Below are 17271 nucleotides of genomic sequence, written 5' to 3' on the forward strand. Positions count from 1 at the left end.
AACGGTGGAATTCTGTTTCGTTTTACTTTCTTCATACATATACACACTCACAGCTATACATGTACAAAAAACACCGATAGCCATACCATTACTACCCATTTTTTCTTTAAAATTTAGATTTATAATATCTGCTCTCCAATGTACTTTGTTGATTAAAATAAGACCATTCTTTCACCAATTCTTGCGTCCTTCTTATGAGGACAACTAACCTCTGTAAGATCAAGTTTTGATCTAGTACTACAACTCTATGTTTTGATGATTACAAGTTAACCTTTTGATATGAACAATTGTGGTACTCTAACGTGTTTTTCTGAGTGTGCCATTTACAGGCTCTGACCTCAACTCAATCTCACACAAATCAGAAGCACTGTGTATAAAGAGTGACCCAAGCAACGCTTTCGCATTCACCATGTTCAGTATGAACAGTGGAAAAACTTCAGAAGTTCTGAAGTTATACAAACTCTGATGAGGACTCAGTCACTAGAAACTCTGAAGATCCAGAAGTTCTGATAACCAAGAAACACTGAAGGTTCAGATGTTCTGATGGTGTAGAAGACTCTGAAGATCCAGAAGCTGAATAGTGGAAACTCTGAAGTCCAGAAGCAAGAAACTCTGAAGGCCATGTTCTTCCCTCTGAGTTCAGAATCAGAAGAAACAATGGTCAGAGGATCTGTGCTTTCCCTCTGACTCTGATCAACCGGCTTCACAAGTTCCAATACGAAGCATTCCTCTGATCAGAAGTCTCCTAGGTTAAAAGGTCAAGTCGCTATCCAAGTACAAAAGCAAGTGTACCTTCCTGACGACCTACCTAACGTTCTCAGCCACAGCAGAAGCTGGATTTTCCAGAACTGCCCTCCAACGGTAGCATTTCCCATGCATTGCTCAACCCTAATCCTTGGAGTATATATAGAGGCTGAAGATTGAAAGAAGCGGCCAGAAAGCAATACATACGCGCAAGACATATTCAAATTATTCTAAGCTTTCTTTCATCTGAAATTCATTGAGTTTACTATTAGCTTTTTAGAAGCAAATCTCTTGTAAACAATTCTTTGATAAACAGTTTGTTTAGTTCCTTTAGGAGATCAAGGTTGATCGGATCCTAGAGAAGACTAAGAGAGTGAATCTTAGTGTGAGCTAAGTCAGTGTAATTGTTAGTCACTTGTAGGTTTCAAGTGCAGTTGTAACTCTTACCTGATTAGTGGATTGCCTTCATTCTAAGAAGGAAGAAATCACCTTAACGGGTGGACTGGAGTAGCTTGAGTGATTTATCAAGTGAACCAGGATAAAATCCTTGTGTGCTTTTCTATCTCTTATCTTTTGCACTTAAGTTCTCGAAAGATTTGTCAAAATCTTTAAGGTGGAAGTTTTGTACTGAAAACGTTATTCAAACCCCCCCTTTCTACCGTTTTTCATACCTTCAATTGGTATCAGAGCGCAAGTTCTGATTACCACACCTAACAGTGTTCAGTGATCCGGGCCGGTGTGAAAAACAATGGCTGCCACCACCAGTGAAACTCAAAGAGATGGTTACAATGCAAAGCCTCCTATGTTCGACGGTCAAAGGTTCGAATATTGGAAAGATAGACTGGAAAGTTTCTTTCTGGGTTTCGATGCAGATCTCTGGGATATTATTGTGGATGACTTCGAGCGTCCAGTTGATGCAGATGGCAAGAAGATCCCAAGGTCAGAGATGACTGCAGATCAAAAGAAGCTGTACTCACAACATCACAAAGCAAGAGCAATTCTTCTAAGTGCTATTTCCTATGAAGGTATGAAAAACGGTAGAAAGGGGGGGTTTGAATAACGTTTTCAGTACAAAACTTCCACCTTAAAGATTTTGGCAAATCTTTCGAGAACTTAAGTGCTAAAGATAAGAGATAGAAAAGCACACAAGGATTTTATCCTGGTTCACTTGATAAATCACTCAAGCTACTCCAGTCCACCCGTTAAGGTGATTTCTTCCTTCTTAGAATGAAGGCAATCCACTAATCAGGTAAGAGTTACAACTGCACTTGAAACCTACAAGTGACTAACAATTACACTGACTTAGCTCACACTAAGATTCACTCTCTTAGTCTTCTCTAGGATCCGATCAACCTTGATCTCCTAAAGGAACTAAACAAACTGTTTATCAAAGAATTGTTTACAAGAGATTTGCTTCTAAAAAGCTAATTGTAAACTCAATGAATTTCAGATGAAAGAAAGCTTAGAATATTTTGAATATGTCTTGCGCGTGTGTATTTCTTTCTCTAGCCGCTTCTTTCAATCTTCAGCCTCTATATATACTCCAAGGATTAGGGTTGAGCGTTGCATGGGAAATGCTACCGTTGGAGGGCAGTTCTGGAAAATCCAGCTTCTGCTGTGGCTGAGAACGTTAGGTAGGTCGTCAGGAAGGTACACTTGCTTTTGTACTTGGATAGCGACTTGACCTTTTAACCTAGGAGACTTCTGATCAGGGGAATACTTCATATTGGAACTTGTGAAGCCGGTTGATCAGAGTCAGAGGGAAAGCACAGATCCTCTGACCATTGTATCTTCTGATTCTGAACTCAGAGGGAAGAACATGGCCTTCAGAGTTTCTTGCTTCTGGACTTCAGAGTTTCCACTATTCAGCTTCTGGATCTTCAGAGTCTTCTACACCATCAGAACATCTGAACCTTCAGTGTTTCTTGGTTATCAGAACTTCTGGATCTTCAGAGCTTCTAGCGACTGAGTCCACATCAGAGTTTGTATAGCTTCAGAACTTCTGAAGCTTTTCCACTGTTCATACTGAACATGGTGAATGCGAAAGCGTTGCTTGGGTTACCCTTTATACACGGTGCTTCTGATTTGTGTGAGATTGAGTTGAGGTCAGAGCCTGTAAATAGCACACTCAAAAAAACACGTTAGAGTACCACAATTGTTCATATCAAAAGGTTAACTTGTAATCATCAAAACATAGAGTTGTACTACTAGATCAAAACTTGATCTTACAATCTCCCCCTTTTTGATGATGACAAAACTAAGATTTTTGATGAACAATTCTTAAACATTAAACTGAATTCACTCAGAGTTTAGAGATATAGAATAAGACTTATCCTGATGTGAATAGTTTATCTTGCTCATTCTGAATTCAAGTCACTGCTTGATTCTGAGCTTAGCTCCCCCTGAATCTAATACTTGATGAAAACGTTAGTAAAGTCTAGATTCTGAGCTAAAAAATATAAGAGTTCAGAGTGAAAAGCTTATGACATAGATGAAAAACGAATAATCAGAGCGCATAAGTGATCAGAGTCAGGGACAAGGTATCAGAGTCTTGGGTATTAGAGTCAACTTAGAATCACTTCAGAAGAAGTGAAATGTATTCCTTGTATTTGCCCAGTGACACATCTATGGTCATGAAGGTGGAACTCTTAAAATCTCCAAAAGAAAAATAAGTCACACTAGCACATCTTACAAATCAAAAACTGGGTTTACTCCCCCTTTTTGTCATAAGCAAAAAGCTTGGGGTGTGAAAAACTTAGCTTGAAGTACAAGGTACTCCCCCTTAGAGAAGGTCTAAGTTTAAAAGAAAATGAAAACGATGTAAGAATCAGAGTTAGGCGAAAATAAATAGAAGAGTTAATGCAAGGGATGAACGTTTACCACCGGTCAAGTGAGTAAATAGAAGGGTCAGTTACCAAGAACTTAACCTCGAGAAACTGTAAGAGCATTAACTTTCAGAGAGAAAGTGAAGCCTATAAAAAGCGTTGGAGAGAAAGGTAAGCTTCACACCTCGAATAATTTTCAGTAAGAAAAAAATGGCATCATACAACGTAGCACTAGAAGAGCTGAGGAAGAAGGCCTTTGAAGAGGACTTGTTCCTGAATATCAGGCATCCAGAGGGTGCAACTACCATCGCGGAGCTGACACGGACACTGCTGGAAGAGGACCTGCGTCCAGAGTTGGAGAGAGACCTGAAGGAATTTCTTGCCTTCGTGGAGGAGGTGCAAGAACTCAGCCGGCTTGAACTCAAGTTGCTGGAAGAGAAAGAGAGTTTGGAAGAGAAGCTCAAGACTTCAGAAGAGATTCTGGAGAGGGATGAGCTAAAGATCAGGCTCAGCAACATCCAGCATGTACTGGAGCGTCTGGAGAAGGATAGGTCAGAGCAGCGCCAGGAGTGCAGAAGAATGAGGAGGGATCCTCCATTGTAGATTATATGATGTAAAGAAATATGATGTAAACATAGAATTATGAATAAAAAAGACTTTTGCAAACATATGTGACATAAATATATAGATAGGCATATATAATCACAAACGAACAAATTAGCATAAATAAGTAAAAAGAAACAGAGTTGAACAAAAAGAAACAAAGTTAACGAAAAAGAAGAAAAAGAAGAGATCCTAAAACTAAGGTTTGTCAGTGCGTCGCAGAAGTTCCATCATCATTTGCTTCATCTCAATCAGCATGGATTCATGAGTATCAAGACGTTGTTCCATGATGTCGAGTCTGGATGAGCTTGTCTGAGTAGAGCTGGAAGGAACATTCTGAGCAGCTTGAGGATCTGGAATGGAAGCAGAAGCAGCAGGAGTAAACACAACTGGTGCAAGTCGCTCTGCCTCAGCCTCAGCTTCAAGTCGCTCTGCCTCAAGTCTGGCTTGTTCAGCGTGAGCTGCTGCTTGACGTGCAGCTTCTTCTGCTTGTTCTTTCTTTCTCTTGGCTTCTTCAATAGCTTCAAGAAGCTTATTTCTCTGTTCTAGTTCATGAAGAGCCACCCTTCTAGCAAACCTTTGCTTTGCAGCCTCAATGCTCTGACTGCCCTCTGCATGCAGGAGCTGCATCATAATCGGAACTTGAGCCACTAGCCAAGTGCTCAGATTGTTCCACTCATCAGCCACATTTTCAGCATTCTCACTGAGATCAGTCTGACCGTGCACATTGCGGAGCCTCAAGGAGGCTTCATGATAGAAGATATTGATGCACTCAGAGAGAGATGTGGGTTGAAGGTGAGTATAGGGAATTATGGAGAGGTTGGGTGCAGGAGAGGCTGGGTGATTGCTGCTATGAGCTTCAGAGGCACCTTGTGGAGAACCAATGTTAATCATGGGAGCATTGGGTTCAGAGGTTCCAAGGTGAGGGTCTGAAGTTTCAACCAGAGGGTGAGGTGATCTAACCGAGGATTGGTTAGACACTGATTGTTCGGGTTCAGGGTCTGGTTGAATGGGCTCTTGTTGGTCAGGGACAGGGTGAGCTTGTTGAACTAAGGGGTCTGCCTCTTGGATAGGATTGGCCAAGATAGGTTCATCTGGGTCAACTAGACGTTCAGGTCTAGGGCCAGGATATCTCCTAGGGCTTGGACAGGTAAGGTAATACTCTTCCAAGGCAGACACCTTCTCTTTTCTAACCTCCATGAATTTTCTAAGGGATTCAGAGTTATTGGAGGGAGAAGAGTCAACAGTATTGATTGGGAAGGATACAGGTGTAAAGGCTGTTGATGAGTCTGTATCCGTGGTTCTGGCAGCAGGACGTTCTGATGCTCTGGGAGCAGAGTGATCAGACGTTCTGGGTTGTGGTTCTGTTTGGATTGGCTCGGGTTGTTCATGGATGATTGGTTCAGAAGATAATGGGTCGTATGGAATGGTGAGGAGAGATGTTGGTTCTTCTGACCTAGAGGGTTGATTCTGAAGCAAATTCCAGAGAGGTGCTTCGTAGGAGAAGGTTGAAAGAAGGAGGATCGTGGGGAATGTGGTGGAGAGGTGGTTTGTGCGGCTGGTTGGGATTCAGGAATAGGAGTGAGGGGATTTGAGGAGTGTTGAAGCAAGGCAGAAATAGGAAGTGCATCAAATAAATTCAAATCATCATCAGAAGCAAGTGCAGGCTTACTTGAATGTGCTGATGATCGAGTCACTCTGGCAGGAGGTTCAGTCCTTCTGACCACTGCAGCAGCTGGTTCCACCCGAGTAGGCTTCACCACGATTCTGACTTTCTTCTTCTTCTTCTGGGGAGGACCATCCTCACTATCATCATCATCACCATCATCAGGCTTTCTCTTTGTCTTCTTGACCAGAGGGACATCAGATTCTTCAGAGGATTCTTCCAGAACCATCTTCCTCTGAGCTTTCTTCTTGGGAGGAGAAGGAAACTCTGGAGCTGGCGGTAGTCTGCTGACGAAATCATCAAGGTCAATTTCGAAACCTTGAGCCCTGAGGTCTTCAACATAGCATCTGATGGCGTCAGGATTGTCCGCTTGAGTCCACAGAGGGTAGTCATTCAGAGGCATTCTTCTTCCTCTGATCTCAGAAGATGTGTCTTCATGAGCAGGAGCAATCTTCTTCTGGATTAAGCCCATCTTCTTCAAGGAGTTTGCAGTGAAGACATCACTGACAATTGTGCTCAAATCCTCTGTGCAACCAGCATTGATCAAATCTTGCACCAAGTTGCTTTCAATGAGAAAGTCTGAGAGCAGCCTCCCAAAAGGGATATATTTGATTGCAGACTTGATGGAGGCGGTGGTGCGAGACTTCCTGATGCATTCCTTCAAGTAGGAGAACAGGAAGTAGGGAAGGCAGATCTTCTCCTGATCTTGGATGAAGAACAACATCGCCTTCTGGTTGAAGTTGATGTAGTCTGGAGAACTGCCCTTCGGTCTCTGGTTTATGCAGTTGAGCAGGATCTTGTGCCAGATCCTGAGTTTGGGATGAAGATCCATCACCTTGTAACTCGTCTTGCCCGGTTTGAAGGTGGTGTACAGGGCCTTGTTGACTTTGTCTTTGGTGCTGGGTTTCAGCTTGGATTCCGTCAGTTGGAACCGATACCCATAAGCAGTTTCTGCTCCTAGCAGATTCACGAATGACTTCTCAGTGATGATGATCTTCCTGCCAAGAATGTGAGAGACCACTTGAGTATCATCGCAGTCTGCGTGCTTCCAGAATTCCTTTACCAGTTTCTCATACACCGGTCCTCGAAGTCGATTGAAGTAGTTTCCCCAACCTTGAGCTTGGACTTCAGGACGAAGATCAAACCCATTTGCAGCCAGGTTGTCGAGGTCGAATCTCCATTCTGCTAGGACTTGGAGTTCCTCAGGAGCAAATACGCAGTGAACGGCACAGCCCCGTTCTGCAATTGGAACAATCTGCTCTTGAGCTTGAACTTGTTCTTGTGCCGGGTTCTCAGAGCCCCTTTGACCCGTTGCCAAACCAACTACCATGTGAGGGAACTGAGGTGCATCTGCAGTAGATCTTCTGGTTTGTCTCACCATTTTGAAGAGGTTGAAGGTTTGAGGTAGAAGATGAAGTTTGAAGGATGAAGAGAGATCGAGAGAGAAATCAAGAAAGAGGCGGTTTTGAAAAGCAGAGAGTGCGAGAGTGAAAACCGGAAGTGAACGAGAACGTGTGTGTATAGTGGGTTTTATCAAATAACCGTTGTTGATTCAAAAAGCACTTTAAGATCAACGGTTGAAAATTAAAGATAGATAGTAACAGTAAAATACACAATCACACACAGGAGATAAGCATATCTACACGCAATCATAACAGACTGTCACACGGGCACAAGGAATTATGCATCAGAAATTCTGACACACGTGTTGTTGTCTCAGCTTCAGAGTCAGTACCAGTGGGCACACACACTCTGATTGAGTTACCTTCTGGACTAGACATCTTCTGATCAAGAAGTATCATAGTCAGAGGTTCTGATCCATCTTCACTCTGGACAAAAGTCCATGTTTAGATTTTTCAGAATAAAATTAAATCTATCCTCTGCTAAGGGCTTTGTAAAGATATCTGCCCATTGATGGTCAGTATCAACAAACTTCAGAAGAAGTACGCCCTTCTGCACATAATCTCTAATGAAGTGATACTTTACCTCAATGTGCTTTGCCCTTGAATGCAAGATAGGATTCTTGCTCAACGAGATTGCAGCAGTGTTATCACAATAAATTGGGATATTGCTCTCAAGGATCTGATAATCCTCCAGCTGATGTTTCATCCAGAGCATCTGTGTGCTGCATATTGCTGCTGAGATATATTCTGCCTCTGCAGTTGATAGTGCAATGGTTGATTGCCTCTTGCTTGCCCATGAGACTAGATTGCTTCCCAGAAATTGACAATTTCCAGAAGTACTTTTTCTCTCTGTTCTATCTCCAGCATAATCAGCATCACAATAACCTGAAAGCTTATACTCTGATGTTTTCTTATACATCAAGCCAAGGTTAGTGGTGCCTTTCAGATACCTTAGGATCCTCTTAACAGCAGTTAAGTGGGTTTCCCTTGGATCTGATTGGAAACGAGCACATAAGTGAACACAAATAATATGTCTGGCCTAGATGCAGTTAAGTATAGAAGTGAACCTATCATTCCACGATAGAGCTTCTGACATACTTTACCACTTTTATCTTCTTTCTCCAAAATGCATGTAGGATGCATTGGAGTCTTGGCCACTGTAGATTCCAGCATATTGAACTTCTTCAGAAGTTCTTTAGTGTACTTGCTCTGATGGATATATGTTCCTTCTGGTGTTTGATCAACTTGTATTCCCAGAAAGTACTTTAATTCTCCCATCATACTCATCTCAAATTCAGCCTGCATCATCTCAGAAAATTCTTTGCATAGAGATTGATTAGCAGAACCAAATATAATATCATCAACATAAATTTGCACAATTAAGATATCATCTTTATAAGTCTTGCAAAAAAGAGTTGTATCTACTTTACCCCTTACAAACTCATTCTCCAGAAGGAATGAGCTAAGTCTCTCATACCATGCTCTGGGAGCTTGCTTCAGACCGTAGAGTGATTTCTTCAATTTGAACACATGGTCTGGTTTCTTTTCATCTTCAAAACCTGGGGGTTGATGAACATAGACTTCCTCTGAGATATAACCATTTAGGAAGGCACTCTTTACGTCCATCTGATGTAGAACTATGTTGTGATTTACTGAGAAGGAGATCAACAGTCTAATTGCCTCCAGTCTTGCTACCGGAGCAAATGTTTCAGTGTAGTCTATTCCTTCCTGCTGGCTGTAGCCTTGAGCAACTAGCCTTGCCTTGTTTCTGACTACTTCTCCTTTCTCATTTAGCTTGTTTCTGAATACCCATTTCGTTCCAATAACATGAACATTCTCAGGCTTCTTCACTAAGCTCCAAACATCGTTCTTGGAAAATTGATTCAATTCTTCTTCCATGGCCAGAATCCACTCCTTGTCCTGAAGAGCTTCATCTATGGACTTGGGTTCAATTAAGGACACCAATCCTTTCAGACTCAGCAAGGTCTCTTCAGAGGGTCTGAAGGCAGATCTGGTTCTGACTGGTTCATCTTTGTTGCCCAGAATCAATTCCTTAGGGTGAGCTGCAGTGATTCTGCTCTTCTTCAGAGTTTGTGAGTTAGAGGGACCAGCTTCTTCCTCTGGTTCATCTTCCTCTGGCTCAACTTCCTCTGGAGCTTTGCCTTTGTCAGAAACATTAATGCTTAAATCTGCAAACTTTTCAACTAGCTTTGACTGGTCAGAGTCAAGCTTATCATCAAATCTAACATGAATAGATTCTTCAATAGTCTTAGCATCAGTATTATAAAATCTAAAACCTTTAGATCTATCAGAATAACCAAGTAATAGACACTTAGAAGACTTAGCATCAAATTTATGCAATCTATCCTTAGTATTGAGAACATAACAAACACAGCCAAAAGGATGAAAATAAGAAATGTTGGGTTTTATGTTCTTCCACAATTCATAAGGAGTCTTATTCAGAATTGGTCTCACAGAGATTCTGTTCTGAATGTAACATGCTGTATTTACTGTCTCTGCCCAAAAGTGCTTAGCCATGCCAGTTTCTTGGAGCATGGTTCTAGCCATCTCCTGAAGAGTTCTGTTCTTCCTCTCAACAACACCATTTTGTTGAGGAGTTCTGGGACAAGAGAAATCATGTGCAATTCCATAGGAATCAAACAGACTCTCAAACTTGTCATTCTCAAACTCTCCACCATGGTCACTTCTGACACGCACAATCCTACAAGCCTTCTCGTTTTGCACTTGAGCAATGAAGGTAGAGAACACAGCATGAGACTCATCCTTGCGGGTTAGAAACTTTACCCATGTCCAGCGGCTATAGTCATCAACGATAACCATCCCATATCTCTTGCCACCTATAGACTCAGTTTTCACTGGTCCAAAAAGGTCGATATGCAGAAGTTCCAACGGCCTTGAGGTTGAGACAACATTCTTTGCCTTGAAAGGGACTTTTGTGAATTTGCCTTTCTGACATGCTTCACAAAGAGTGTCTGAAGCGAACTTCAGATTGGGTAAGCCCCTGACAAGGTTTAGCTTGCTCAGCTGAGAAATCTTTCTCATACTGGCATGCCCTAACCGTCTATGCCATACCCACTGCTCTTCATTAACAGACAGAAGGCACTTCACATTCTGAGCCTCCAACTCAGATAATCTGATCTTATAGATGTTGTTCTTCATCTTGCTGTTAAATAGAACCGAGCCATCGATCTGGCTTACAGCCCGGCAGGACTTTTGATTGAATATAACATCATAACCCTTGTCAGCTAATTGACTTATAGACAATAAGTTATGTGTTAAGCCGTCTACCAATAAAACATTATCAATGCATGGACTACTATCTACACAAATAGTACCAGTACTAATAATTTTACCCTTTTCATTTCCTCCGAAGCCAACTTCGCCTCCAGGCTTAAGTTTCAGCTCTCGGAACATACGCTTTTCTCCCGTCATGTGACGCGAGCATCCACTGTCCAGATACCATGATTGGTGTTTCAGTGGAGCTATCAAGGATATCTGCAACATAGATAATCTTGTCCTTAGGTACCCACTTTCTGGGTCCTCTTTTGTTAGTTACCCCAGAGGTTCTGATCACCTTGGGTGTCTCAACATAATATTTTAAAGGAATATTTGCATGATATTTAGTCATAGAGAAAGATCCCTTTTTAAGAGGATGTTTAGCAACTTTAGCAGGTACAGGATCAGGCAATATGGTACCAGAGGGAACAAAGCATTCATACAAGGATTTAGCTTTAGACACAGAAGGCTCATTTCTAATTGGTTTAGAATAGCCAATGCCATGCATTCCATTTCTGCTTACGCCATAGATCATTGAAGCCATTAAGCTTCTATCCACGCTTTTAGCTAGGAATCTTTGAAAAGACTTTTCATACTTAGATTCATTCCTACAATCAGAGGCATCACAGGCAACAATTTCTTCTAACTTAGCAATCTGGTTCTTAAGCACAGAGTTAGAATTTACCAAAGCATGATTTTCATTTTTCAAATCTGAAATAATTTTCTCATGTTCAGAAGGAGTCTTGGAGACAGCAGATAAGTTCTTTTTCAACTTTTTATGCTTAGACAATAAAGAGTTATACTTATCCATGATATCAGACAAAGCATGTTTCAGTTCAGAGGTAGAGAAAGAAGCAAATACCTCATTTTCATCGTCTGAGTTAGGATCTCCTTCTGATTCTGAGTCAGAGTCAACAGCTTCCTTTGACTCTGATCCTTTGTCTTTGACAATGGCCATGAGTCCTTGGACTTCACCATCAGAGTCAACATCCTCTGACTCTGATTCATCGAATGTCACCATCAGACTCTTCTTGGTCTTGAAGTGCTTCTTTGGCTTCTTGTCTTTCTTCAACTTTGGACAATCACTTTTGTAGTGCCCAGATTCTTTGCACTCAAAACATGTGACTTCCTTGATTGAAGACTTCTTCTGGCCTGAGGACTCATACTTTCCTTTTGCCTTTCCAGAGCCTTTGAACTTGCTCTGCCTGTGCTTCCAGATGCGGTTGAGTCTCTTGGAGATCAGAGTCAGCTCATCTTCATCAGAATCTTCTGATGCTTCTTCAGATTCCTCTTCTTTAGCTTGAAGAGCCTTTGACTTCTCAACCTTAGCCTTTTCAGATTTGGATTTCAAGGCTATGGACTTTTTCCTCAGATCTTGCATCTCTGAGCGCTTCAGCTCATGGCATTTCAAAATGCTGATGAGTTCTTCTAAACTCATATTCTCAACATCTCTCGTGAGCTCTATTGAAGTCACCAAAGGCATCCAACTTTCAGGAAGACACCTAATGACCCTTATGACATGATCTTTTGTTGTGTAGCTCTTGTTGAGAGGTCGTATGCCAGCTACAAGCAACTGAAATCTGGAGAACATTTCTTCAATGGACTCATTTGGCTCCATGATGAAGGATTCATACTTTTGGATCAAAGACAATGCCTTTGATTCTTTGACTTTCTTGTTTCCTTCATGAGACATCTTCAGAGATTCAAAAATGCCTTTAGCAAACTCACGATCTGTAATCTTCTGGTACTCTTCATAGGAAATAGCACTTAGAAGAATTGCTCTTGCTTTGTGATGTTGTGAGTACAGCTTCTTTTGATCTGCAGTCATCTCTGACCTTGGGATCTTCTTGCCATCTGCATCAACTGGACGCTCGTAGCCATCCACAATAATATCCCAGAGATCTGCATCGAAACCCAGAAAGAAACTTTCCAGTCTATCTTTCCAATATTCGAACCTTTGACCGTCGAACATAGGAGGCTTTGCATTGTAACCATCTCTTTGAGTTTCACTGGTGGTGGCAGCCATTGTTTTTCACACCGGCCCGGATCACTGAACACTGTTAGGTGTGGTAATCAGAACTTGCGCTCTGATACCAATTGAAGGTATGAAAAAGGTAGAAAGGGGGGGTTTGAATAACGTTTTCAGTACAAAACTTCCACCTTAAAGATTTTGGCAAATCTTTCGAGAACTTAAGTGCTAAAGATAAGAGATAGAAAAGCACACAAGGATTTTATCCTGGTTCACTTGATAAATCACTCAAGCTACTCCAGTCCACCCGTTAAGGTGATTTCTTCCTTCTTAGAATGAAGGCAATCCACTAATCAGGTAAGAGTTACAACTGCACTTGAAACCTACAAGTGACTAACAATTACACTGACTTAGCTCACACTAAGATTCACTCTCTTAGTCTTCTCTAGGATCCGATCAACCTTGATCTCCTAAAGGAACTAAACAAACTGTTTATCAAAGAATTGTTTACAAGAGATTTGCTTCTAAAAAGCTAATTGTAAACTCAATGAATTTCAGATGAAAGAAAGCTTAGAATATTTTGAATATGTCTTGCGCGTGTGTATTTCTTTCTCTAGCCGCTTCTTTCAATCTTCAGCCTCTATATATACTCCAAGGATTAGGGTTGAGCGTTGCATGGGAAATGCTACCGTTGGAGGGCAGTTCTGGAAAATCCAGCTTCTGCTGTGGCTGAGAACGTTAGGTAGGTCGTCAGGAAGGTACACTTGCTTTTGTACTTGGATAGCGACTTGACCTTTTAACCTAGGAGACTTCTGATCAGGGGAATACTTCATATTGGAACTTGTGAAGCCGGTTGATCAGAGTCAGAGGGAAAGCACAGATCCTCTGACCATTGTATCTTCTGATTCTGAACTCAGAGGGAAGAACATGGCCTTCAGAGTTTCTTGCTTCTGGACTTCAGAGTTTCCACTATTCAGCTTCTGGATCTTCAGAGTCTTCTACACCATCAGAACATCTGAACCTTCAGTGTTTCTTGGTTATCAGAACTTCTGGATCTTCAGAGCTTCTAGCGACTGAGTCCACATCAGAGTTTGTATAGCTTCAGAACTTCTGAAGCTTTTCCACTGTTCATACTGAACATGGTGAATGCGAAAGCGTTGCTTGGGTTACCCTTTGTACACGGTGCTTCTGATTTGTGTGAGATTGAGTTGAGGTCAGAGCCTGTAAATAGCACACTCAGAAAAACACGTTAGAGTACCACAATTGTTCATATCAAAAGGTTAACTTGTAATCATCAAAACATAGAGTTGTACTACTAGATCAAAACTTGATCTTACAGAAATCACCTTAACGGGTGGACTGGAGTAGCTTGAGTGATTTATCAAGTGAACCAGGATAAAATCCTTGTGTGCTTTTCTATCTCTTATCTTTTGCACTTAAGTTCTCGAAAGATTTGTCAAAATCTTTAAGGTGGAAGTTTTGTACTGAAAACGTTATTCAAACCCCCCCTTTCTACCGTTTTTCATACCTTCAATTGGTATCAGAGCGCAAGTTCTGATTACCACACCTAACAGTGTTCAGTGATCCGGGCCGGTGTGAAAAACAATGGCTGCCACCACCAGTGAAACTCAAAGAGATGGTTACAATGCAAAGCCTCCTATGTTCGACGGTCAAAGGTTCGAATATTGGAAAGATAGACTGGAAAGTTTCTTTCTGGGTTTCGATGCAGATCTCTGGGATATTATTGTGGATGGCTACGAGCGTCCAGTTGATGCAGATGGCAAGAAGATCCCAAGGTCAGAGATGACTGCAGATCAAAAGAAGCTGTACTCACAACATCACAAAGCAAGAGCAATTCTTCTAAGTGCTATTTCCTATGAAGAGTACCAGAAGATTACAGATCGTGAGTTTGCTAAAGGCATTTTTGAATCTCTGAAGATGTCTCATGAAGGAAACAAGAAAGTCAAAGAATCAAAGGCATTGTCTTTGATCCAAAAGTATGAATCCTTCATCATGGAGCCAAATGAGTCCATTGAAGAAATGTTCTCCAGATTTCAGTTGCTTGTAGCTGGCATACGACCTCTCAACAAGAGCTACACAACAAAAGATCATGTCATAAGGGTCATTAGGTGTCTTCCTGAAAGTTGGATGCCTTTGGTGACTTCAATAGAGCTCACGAGAGATGTTGAGAATATGAGTTTAGAAGAACTCATCAGCATTTTGAAATGCCATGAGCTGAAGCGCTCAGAGATGCAAGATCTGAGGAAAAAGTCCATAGCCTTGAAATCCAAATCTGAAAAGGCTAAGGTTGAGAAGTCAAAGGCTCTTCAAGCTAAAGAAGAGGAATCTGAAGAAGCATCAGAAGATTCTGATGAAGATGAGCTGACTCTGATCTCCAAGAGACTCAACCGCATCTGGAAGCACAGGCAGAGCAAGTTCAAAGGCTCTGGAAAGGCAAAAGGAAAGTATGAGTCCTCAGGCCAGAAGAAGTCTTCAATCAAGGAAGTCACATGTTTTGAGTGCAAAGAATCTGGGCACTACAAAAGTGATTGTCCAAAGTTGAAGAAAGACAAGAAGCCAAAGAAGCACTTCAAGACGAAGAAGAGTCTGATGGTGACATTTGATGAATCAGAGTCAGAGGATGTTGACTCTGATGGTGAAGTCCAAGGACTCATGGCAATTGTCAAAGACAAGGAAGCAGAGTCAAAGGAAGCTGTTGACTCTGACTCAGAATCAGAAGGAGATCCTAACTCAGACGATGAAAACGAGGTATTCGCTTCCTTCTCTACCTCTGAACTGAAACATGCTTTGTCTGATATCATGGATAAGTATAACTCTTTATTGTCTAAGCATAAAAAGTTGAAAAAGAACTTATCTGCTGTTTCCAAGACTCCTTCTGAACATGAGAAAATTATTTCTGATTTGAAAAATGAAAATCATGCTTTGGTAAATTCTAACTCTGTGCTTAAGAACCAGATTGCTAAGTTAGAAGAAATTGTTGCCTGTGATGCCTCTGATTGTAGAAATGAATCTAAGTATGAAAAGTCTTTTCAAAGATTCCTAGCTAAAAGCGTGGATAGAAGCTTAATGGCTTCAATGATCTATGGCGTAAGCAGAAATGGAATGCATGGCATTGGCTATTCTAAACCAATTAGAAATGAGCCTTCTATGTCTAAAGCTAAATCCTTGTATGAATGCTTTGTTCCCTCTGGTACCATATTGCCTGATCCTTTACCTGCTAAAGTTGCTAAACACCCTCTTAAAAAGGGATCTTTCTCTATGACTAGATATCATGCAAATATTCCTTTAAAATATCATGTTGAGACACCCAAGGTGATCAGAACCTCTGGGGTAACTAACAAGAGAGGACCCAGAAAGTGGGTACCTAAGGACAAGATTATCTATGTTGCAGATATCCTTGATAGCTCCACTGAAACACCAATCATGGTATCTGGACAGTGGATGCTCACGTCACATGACGGGAGAAAGGCGTATGTTCCGAGAGCTAAAACTTAAGCCTGGAGGCGAAGTTGGCTTTGGAGGAAATGAAAAGGGTAAAATTGTTGGTACTGGTACTATTTGTGTAGAGAGTAGTCCATGCATTGATAATGTGTTATTGGTAGACGGCTTAACACATAACTTATTGTCTATAAGTCAATTAGCTGACAAGGGTTATGATGTTATATTCAATCAAAAGTCCTGCCGGGCTGTAAGTCAGATCGATGGCTCTGTTCTATTTAACAGCAAGAGGAAGAACAACATCTATAAGATCAGATTATCTGAGTTGGAGGCTCAGAATGTGAAGTGCCTTCTGTCTGTTAATGAAGAGCAGTGGGTATGGCATAGACGGTTAGGGCATGCCAGTATGAGAAAGATTTCTCAGCTGAGCAAGCTAAACCTTGTCAGGGGCTTACCCAATCTGAAGTTCGCTTCAGACGCTCTTTGTGAAGCATGTCAGAAAGGCAAATTCACAAAAGTCCCTTTCAAGGCAAAGAATGTTGTCTCAACCTCAAGGCCGTTGGAACTTCTGCATATCGACCTTTTTGGACCAGTAAAAACTGAGTCTATAGGTGGCAAGAGATATGGGATGGTTATCGTTGATGACTATAGCCGCTGGATATGGGTAAAGTTTCTAACCCGCAAGGATGAGTCTCATGCTGTGTTCTCTACCTTCATTGCTCAAGTGCAAAACGAGAAGGCTTGTAGGATTGTGCGTGTCAGAAGTGACCATGGTGGAGAGTTTGAGAATGATAAGTTTGAGAGTCTGTTTGATTCCTATGGAATTGCACATGATTTCTCTTGTCCCAGAACTCCTCAACAAAATGGTGTTGTTGAGAGGAAGAACAGAACTCTTCAGGAGATGGCTAGAACCATGCTCCAAGAAACTGGCATGGCTAAGCACTTTTGGGCAGAGGCAGTAAATACAGCATGTTACATTCAGAACAGAATCTCTGTGAGACCAATTCTGAATAAGACTCCTTATGAATTGTGGAAGAACATAAAACCTAACATTTCTTATTTTCATCATTTTGGCTGTGTTTGTTATGTTCTCAATACTAAGGATAGATTGCATAAATTTGATGCTAAGTCTTCTAAGTGTCTATTACTTGGTTATTCTGATAGATCTAAAGGTTTTAGATTTTATAATACTGATGCTAAGACTATTGAAGAATCTATTCATGTTAGATTTAATGATAAGCTTGACTCTGACCAGTCAAAGCTAGTTGAAAAGTTTGCAGATTTAAGCATTAATGTTTCTGACAA

This window comes from Lotus japonicus, chromosome 4 (genome assembly GCF_012489685.1).
Source record: "Lotus japonicus ecotype B-129 chromosome 4, LjGifu_v1.2".
In the NCBI taxonomy this organism is placed as follows: domain Eukaryota; kingdom Viridiplantae; phylum Streptophyta; class Magnoliopsida; order Fabales; family Fabaceae; genus Lotus; species Lotus japonicus.